This window comes from Elephantulus edwardii, unplaced genomic scaffold (genome assembly GCF_000299155.1).
Source record: "Elephantulus edwardii isolate Elephantulus edwardi_28Jun2011 unplaced genomic scaffold, EleEdw1.0 scaffold00028, whole genome shotgun sequence".
Taxonomy (NCBI): domain Eukaryota; kingdom Metazoa; phylum Chordata; class Mammalia; order Macroscelidea; family Macroscelididae; genus Elephantulus; species Elephantulus edwardii.
In genome coordinates this window covers 8,901,527-8,910,679 of record NW_006399778.1, presented here as the reverse complement: position 1 = coordinate 8,910,679, position 9,153 = coordinate 8,901,527, and the positions used below count along the sequence as shown (strand labels likewise).

General features: G+C 41.4%; 1 pseudogene; it reads right to left on the bottom strand.

Moving 5' to 3' along the window:
• Positions 1 to 343, bottom strand: part of LOC102875610 — a 49,125-nt pseudogene extending 48,782 nt beyond the window's left edge.
• Between the last annotated feature and the right edge of the window lie 8,810 nt (positions 344 to 9,153).

The following is a 9,153-nucleotide window of genomic DNA, read 5'->3' as shown; positions in this document are numbered from 1 at the left end:
TAGACACTTTCATCACTGTAGGCAATGTATAGAAAGAAGTCTTCTTCGTGGTGTTCCTGGTACAGCTGACCCATTGTGGCACTGGTGGGTGGAATGACATTGTTGACAAAGAAAAACAAGGCATCTTCAGATCGGAGATGAATTTGCTTCTGGATCAAGAAGTAGAACTGACCAGCTGTGAGATCAGAAGGCACCAGGTATTTCTTTTTGTCCAAATCTCCTATCCGAGCTTTGGGCGCCTTCTCTACTCTCAGCGGGACCCGGTCCGGATATTTCTTTAGATATTCTCGCCCTCAGAGCGGCGCTTCTCAAACGGATGCTCCTCTTTGTACACGAACTTCATCTGCGACGGAGGCGACTCGCGGGTGGACTCCCATCTTTTTATTTCTTGACTGCTAGTTCCAAGGTGCTGATAGTGGATCCAAGCAAGGGGAATTCACTGACAACATTTATCTCTTCTCCTTCTATCATGATGTTATATATTGGCCCAATGTTAAGGATTTTTGTCTTCTTGAGGTTGAGTTATAATCTTTATTGAAGACTGCCTTTGATCTTCTCTAGCAAGCAGTGAATAAAATAAAAATGAATGGCAATAGCAAGTGTTAATGAGGATGTGGAATAACTTCAACTCTCATATAGTACTACTGGGATTATAAGTGTGACCATTTGGAGAAAATTTTAAGTTGTTTATTATAAATTGATATTATTATAAACATGACTGGGCCTGCCATAAAGCCCAATCATCTTAATACTCACTTCAATCTTTATAAAAGCACATTGTCACATCTTTGTTCTGTGGAGTGGTGGGTGGATTTGACCAGTAACCTTTCATTTAGTAGCCAAACACTTTGACTATGGTGTCACCAGAGCTCTTGATAAATGACACAATATGGATGAATTTCAAATACATAATCCTAAAGGAAACAAGCCAAGCCCAACACAAGACATATAATTTGATGTACATGAAATTCTAAAACAAGTAAAAGTAATGTTTAGTGCTTGAAAGCAGATTGGTTAGTTGCTAGGATAGGAAGGAAGATAGTACTGGGAAGGGATATTGGGGATATTCTTCAGGTAATGGAAATAAATGTGCTGGTAGTTACACAAAACTAAAATTCAAGTTCATTGCCTTGGAGCTGAACCCAATTAATAGCTAACTAAGCTCCAGCAGATTTTAAGAGGCTGGGAATCACACAGGAGAAGATTGGTCATCTTTCTTCTGAAGAGCAGCTATTGGATTTGAACTGGCAGAAAATAGCTGTCTTTAGGTTAGTGACATAAGTCCCTACCAGCTATGCCCCCAGTGCTTCCTTGGCTACACAGGTGAATATATTTGTCTGGCTTTGATTTTAATAAGCACAGTTTATTGTATGTAAATTATGTTTCGATAAAAATTGATTTTAAAGAACCCCTGGTGGGTTAGTATCTAGCTTGTTTGTTGTGCTGTTAATAGAAAAGTCATCAGATGCTGAACAGGAGAAAATAGGCAATCTGCTTAAGATTTTTCACAGCCTCAGAAATCTAATGGCGTGTTGTTATTATGAGTCAGAACCAATTTAACAGCAGTTAGTGGAAGTTTATTTTAATGTGAAGCTTTAGTGGCCTAGTGGTAAGGAAATGCACAGCCCACACAAAGGCACACAGTTCTAATCCACGACCTGTGCCAAGACAGGAAGATGCATGATCTCCTTCTATGCCACTTGTAGCTCTGAAAACCTTCAGGAAGGTCAGCTATGAGTCAGTACTGACTTGACGGCACATGACAGCAGCAGGAACAACAGTGGAGCGGCAATTAAATCATGAACTGATAACCATAGTTCAGCATTTTGAAGCCACCCCTGCCCCCCGCCAAGCTGAGGAAGAACGATCTGGTGGTCTGCTTCTGAAAAGATTTACAGCCTTGTAAACCCTTTGAGACCATTCTACTCTGTCCTGTAGGATCACTCAGAGTTGGACACAACCTGACAGCAGTGGATTTGGTTATATTCAGGTGGTACAATGGGGAAGAGATTGGCTCCTAACAAAAAAGGGTGGCGATTTGATCACGTGCAGCTGCTTCATGCAAGAAAAACCTGACGATACTCTCCTGTGAAGACTGCAGTCTAGAAACAATTCAGGGGTGGTTCTGCTCTTTCATATGGGGGTGCTCTATGTGAAAACAGACTCAACAGCGTCTAACAACAATACCAAGGTTGACTTTGAAGTCCCTGGGAGATGGAACTAAAACACTTAGCTGCTAACCCAAAGACCAACAGGTCAAATCTACCCAGGGGCACCATGGATGAATGCCCTGGCCATCTATTTATGAAAAACCAGTCACTGACTACCCCACAAAACAAAGTTCTGATGAGCACAGGGTCACCATATGTTGAAATCAATTCAACAGCAATTGGAAAGTTTTTGAAGAAGCCTTTTGTTGGTTAAAACTGGCTGCAAGAGGTAGCAGGTGTGAAGCCTATTTAGACTTTGGCTGTGGAGATAGTGGTAGTATGTTCTAGAATCTGAATCAACAAGATTTGGTGTGTATTTTTAGTGGTAGAATCAACAAGACCAGAGGAAGGCAGAGGAGGGAGACTCAAGGGAGAAGGATTAAAGCTATGAGTCTACTTTGAGCAAGAAATGGCAGAGAATCCTCCAGTTAGTGGAGAATGGTGGATAGGCCATCCTCTGAGCTTGGTAGCCCTAGGGAAAAGTCACTCTTGGCTAGAGAACATGGTTTCAATCTTGGAATACATGACTATGATGGGACTGTAACGAAAATACTTTCAGTGAAGGCACCCATTACCTTTGAGGAAACTGAGGGCAGTAATCATTTCACAGGATCACATATTGGTAGGACCAGACACAGGAGTGTTTGAAACTCCCACTGACTGGGCAGCCTTGTTGGCACCAGGCGACCTCCCTCCTCCTCAGCTTTTGTCATCTTGGATGGATGAGCAGGCGACTGACCTTTCTGAGTCATTCAGCAAATTCCAGCAGCATCTTCATCCGAGACTTTCTGGTCCCCACTGGCCAAGGTTCTGAAGACCAAGCTTCATTTGGACTGGAGAAAAGCGTAGGGGAAATTCTAACACTTAGAAAGCCAGCAAAGAGAATGCCAAGGCCCAGCCAGCCACCTACACTAACAAATGAAAAGCATATGCTGAGCTTCCAGCAAACTTCACTTCCACAAATAACACCGCTGCCTTAGGGAACAGCAGAGACATTTGACCGGGTGGCAGCTGTGCAACGAGTGCTATTTAAAGAGTCCGCTTTGCAGACCAAGGACTCTGGGCTTAGGATTTGATTGGAAGGCGGAGAGAGAATACAGCAAAACCGATGAAAATGGCCAGATTTGGGGAAATAACATCACCAGGTGGTTGGCTGCTGATGTGAACCCTGAATATGTTGAATGAGCTCATTTCAATAAAATGATGTCTCTCTATTTCTTCTCTGAGTAAATTAAGTGAGTCAGTTCATGGGAAGCCCTTAGAACAGTGTCCAGAATAGAGTGGTTATTGGAAGGAAACTGTCATTATCATTATTATTATCTCTCCATTTACCTACCTATATAAACATGCCAAGAGATGGAGACATGGTCATCTGTAATGATATGTTACTGCTAAGTGGTAGGACTTAAAATTATTCCAATTTCACTCTCTTTGTATGTTTATGTAATCCTTGAATTCTTTATAATGAATACATATATTTTGTAAGAACCAAGTCATTATTCTGGGACTGAGGCTGTATCTGCTTTAAAGAAGTCAGTTGTCATAGTTTTAAAACCAAACTCTACTGCTTAGTAGCTATGAGAATGTGAGCCAAGAACTTCCCTTCTCTGCGTCTGTTTCCTTCTGCACACAATAGGGGTAACGATTGTTGAGAAACCATTCTAGGGTGGCACAAACAATTAAAAGATCAACTACGAGCTGAAAGGTCCATGGTCTGACATTCCCAGAAGCCCCTCAGAAGACAGGCTTGCAGATCTGCCTTTGAAATAACCTATGAAGCAAGTCTACTCTGCATATATAGGGACACCAGGTGTTAGAACCTTTTAGACGGCAACCAAGAACAACCTTGTTGGGTGGTATCACTACCTCTTCTTCCTGTTGTGAGGGAAGGACTCCCATCCTAGGGTTAAGGGGATGACTGAGCACACAAACCCTGACACAGAACAGATGGGATCAGCAGTAGTTCAGTAATCCAGTATGTTCATGGTCCAGGGGAGGAGGATATGATATTCCACAGAGTTGTACTCAGGAACAAAGCAAACCATCGGGGCTTGTAAGAGAGAGGCATTGTAATAAAGAAGGTGAGGTGGCCCCTGGTCTCCATGGAAGTTATTTTTAATTTGCTTAAATACATCTCTGGGCTAGCAGGGGATGGCAATAACTATTTAAGGAGATGCCAGCACTGTGCCTAGTTCCTGTGATAAGGAGAATGAAAGCATATCTGTGAGTCTACTTCCTTTGCAGTTATATCACTTGGGGGTGGGGGGGGGTGTTCCTTAAGCAGTTTTCCTCAGATGTCAAGGTGCATACCATGGTGTGGCTCAAGCCTTATATTACAAGCTCTTGTTGTTATATACCATCGAGTTGTAACCAATGCATAGCTCACCTCCAGAGGGTTTTCAGAGGCAGTTAATCACACTGGGAGGAGATTACCTATCCTTCTCCAGCAGAACAGCTGGCTGATTTGACCCACGTGGCTTCGGGATTGCAACACAGATTCTTACCACTAGGCCACCAGAACTGATTGATCAAAACTATGATGCTGTTGTGGTGTACCACAGAGTCAGAACCGACCAAAAGGTGACCCTCTGGTGGATTTTCAGAGGCAGTTAAGCATTGCCACAAATGATGATAGCCGTCCTACACATTTTAATTAATAAAAAAAGGAACATCATTCGACATCAACGACTGACACTCAATTTCATATGGCAGTCATAACAATTGAAGAAAAATGTGTTTCTAAGCAATGTCATCAATTTAAAGTGTGTGGTAATGTGTTAATTGCATGGGAAGAAACTGCCCATCCTTCTCCCATGGAGCAGCTGGTGGCCTCAAACCATATGCCTTTGGGATTATAGTGCAGCTTCTTGTCGTTAGGCCACCAGAGCTCCCTGATCAAAGCTATACTCTTTTCAAATATGCATTTGAAAGTTGCACAATAAATAAGGAAGACAGAAGAAGAAATCGATGCCTTTGAATTTTAGTCTTGGAGAAGAGTGCTAAATATCCCATGGACTGCCCAGAGAACAAACAAATCTGTCTTGGAGAAAGTGTACGTATTACAAGTAGTTATGAGAAGTAAATGAGATCATTTAGGTGAAGAGTCTGGTGATGCCTAACAAGAGTTATGCTATTCTGCACCACTGAGTCAGAACAAATTCATAGCAAACCCTCCAACAAGTTTTCAGAGGCAGTAAATTACAAGAAAGATTGCCAATCTTTCTCTCTGGGAGTAGCTGGTGGATTCAAACCATACGTCTTTGGTTTGGCAGAGCAAGTCCTTACTAATAAGCCACCAGAGCTCCCCTGTTGTTATTGTTGTTGTTGTTATGTGCCATCAAGTTGCCTGCAACTCATAGTGACCCTATGCACAATAGCTCTGAACTCTGCTCTATCCTGAGCCAGTCTCACTGTCTCTGACACACCTACTCCCATTACCACAGTTACTGTGTCAATCCATCTCATCCAGGGTCTTTCTCTCCTGTGCTGTCCCTCCACCCTCCTAAGCATAATGTCCTTCTCCAAGAACTGGTCCCTCCTGGAAACATGCCAAAAATATGTGAGACAGCCTCAAAATCCTTGACCCAGGCAGCTTGGTTTCATCTTCTCCTGGACAGATCTTTGTTCTCTTGGCAGTCCATGGTATGTTCAATTCTCTTCTCCAGAATTCAAAGGCATTGATAATTTTTTAAATTTTATTTTATTATTTTGTGTGTGTGTACCGTCAAATTGGATCTGACTGGTACAGGAGGAGATTGACCCTCCTTTTCCAGCAGAGCATCTGGTGGATTTGAACCACGTATCTCTGGGATTGCAGTGCAGCTTCTTGCCACTAGGCCACCAGAGCTCCCTGTATTGATCATTTTTAATCACTGTCCACCCCTCTGATGTATAGCAAGTACTTGTGGAGACCATTACTTGGATCAGACTGACATTTTATTCTCTGGACTGAAATTGTTGCTCTTCAGCACTCTGGAGAGATCCTGACAGCAGATTTTCATAATGCAATTTGTCTTTTTATTTCCTGACTGCTGGTGCCTAACACCTTGATTATGGAACCAAGCAAGTTGAAATTATTAACAATCTCAATCTCTTCTCTGTCTGTTGTGGTGCTGCCAATTGACTCAGTGATGAGAATCTCTATTTTCTTAATGTTGCTCCTCAATCCATATTGAAAACTATACTCTTTGACCTTCTACAGCAAACACCTAAGGCCCTTCTCAGTTTCAGCAAGCAAGGCTGTGTCATCGGCATAATGCAGCTTGTTGATTAATCTTCCTCCAATTCTGATGTCACATTTCTCCTCATAAAGTCCAGCCTCATGAATGATCTGTTCCACATATAGATTGAAAAGATAAGGAGAAAGGATGCATCCCTGAGGCACACCTTTCCTGATTTTGAACAATGCAATGTTTCCTTGCTCTGTTCTGATGTCTGCTTCCTGGTCCAAGGATAGGTTTAGCATGAGCACAACTTAGTGTTCCAGTATTCCCATTCTTCTCAAGGTTAGCCACAGTTTGTTGTGATCCACAACCTTGAGAAGAATGCAAAGGCATGGTCAATGAAACACAGACAGACATTCCTCTGATACTCTTTAGCTAAGATCCCTCAAACATTGGCTATAATGTCCCTAGTGCTATGACCTCTTCTAAACCCAGTTTGCACATCTGGCAGTTATCTCTCAAACTTGCATGTGTGTGATATTGTTTGATAATTTCTACACTTTGTTGGATCACTGTTTTTTTTTAATGGGAATACACATGGAACCCCTATGATGCACCAGAGTTTGCCCATGCCAGGAGCACTGATATCACAGGGGAGTGGAGAGGAAATGGGGGGATAGAGTGGCTTGAGGCCTGAGCCACCATATCAGGGTTGGCTGGTGGCAAGGGGGAGAGAAGTGCTAGAGAAATGAGGAGGGGAAATTGACTTGGATGTTGGCACAGCAGGGCAGGGGTGGGAACACCATTGTATGTGCTGAAGATTCCAACCCCCAGAATAAGATCTGTTACTTGTATAATGCGAAAGGTCTCTCATCTGCTCTTCTGAGTAAAATTCTTATCAATCAGATATTGTTCTAATGCTGTTGTTGTTGACTGCTGTCTAGTTGAGAATGACTCATAGAGACCCTATGAACAAAAGACCTGAAACCTTTCTATAACTATCTTCATTTCTCAAAGTTCATAGATTTTCCAGAGGCCTGTTGTTTAGGAAGTAGATGCCACTTCTGCTTCCTTCTAAAGTTGAGCATCCAAATGAAGACAAACAAGGGAGAAGGATTAGCTATCCACTTCCAAAATAATAGGTCTTTGAGAAACTCTATGAATTCCACTACAAGAGAGAAAATGCCAAATGAATGCAGACTTCTTAGTTATTTAGTTGTTGTTGTTAAATGTCATCTAGTCAATTAAAACTCATAGCAATCCTATGAACAACAGATGAAAGTCATGCTGTGTCTTGCACCATTCTCACAATCTCTGCCAAGCTCAAGCCCATGACTGCAGTCATTGTCAATCCATCACCTTGAGCATCTTCCTCTCTTTCACTGATGCTTTACTTTACCCAGCAGGATGTCTTTCTTCAAAGATTGATGCTTGTTGGTAACATGCTTAGAGTAGATGAGATGAAGTTTCATCATCCTTCCCTTGAAGGAGCACCCTGGTTGTATTTCCTCCAAGACAAATTTGTTTGTTCTTTTGATAGTCATGGGATATGTTTCTCTGCTAGTATATGCCATATTGTTCTACTAACCACAGCAGCAGAAGTACTGGTGACCATGTTCTATCCTGTCTCCATATCGTTTCAATCTTTTCTTTCATTCAATGTCCCTGGCCTATAGTAATCACTCTGGAAACAGTTGCTAGCTTAGTTGGACCCACCTTAGGCATCTTATATAGGGCAGGAGCCTGTGAACACTATCTGGCAAGGTAGATTAAATGGCTGAAAAATATTTAAGAATCTTCTCCTTTGAGGCCAACAATTGAGTCATTCCGGTCTTCCTAGTAAGTGGGAAGCACAAGTTGTTTTTCCAAAGCCTCAGATTTCAGAGAGCCCAGACATAGCTTTTACAATTCTCCTATACGATGGGCACATACCTGTGGAAACTCTATGAACTTTGATAAATGTTGATAGTTATAGAGAGGCTTCAGGCCTTTTATTCATAGGGTCACTATGAGCCATACTTGACTCAAAGGCAATCAAGAATAACAACAACAACAACAACAACAACAACATATGATGGCCATCTATAAGCCAGCCTTATTGCTGTACATTTCCTGTGCTGTTATGGTTTTCATGAACAAAAGTTAGTTCACCAATAATTTTTAATAATAATATAAAACCCACACATGGATAATTATGGGAAACTGCAGTTGGAGATGCATAAAATGTATGGGTATATCAAGTATGGCATTCTTTTTTGTTTTTTAAATTACTGCTTGGCTGAAGGTTTACAGAATAAATTTGTTTCTTATTCAACAATTCAAATGTATTTTCTTTCTTTGCCTTAGTTGCAACTCTTCATCAAACAACAGTCTCTCCACTTCCTTTCTGGGTTCTTCATTAACACCTAGCCAATAACCTTTCTTTCCTTTTGAACTTAGTTTTTAGGCAAATGCTGCCTTTATGGTCTCATATTATTCTGGGCAGCATATTCCTGTATTACTGTTCACTCATTCATTGCTTGCAGAAAGTGAAAAGTAGTTGAAGCATTTCCTGAAGAATATCACAGGCTACAGCCTTTAATAAGAGTTGCATCTCGAAATCAAGCAAATAAAAATCTCTACCACTTGACTAATAGGCAACACCAGGATAAATGGGAAAAAAGATGAAAGTTTTAAAATTATTTCCTTTTAGCTGATCCATAGTCAAAACACAAGGTAGTAGAAGTTAAGAAATCAAGAGATATATTGCATTAAGCAAATCTGCTATCAAAGACTTCTTT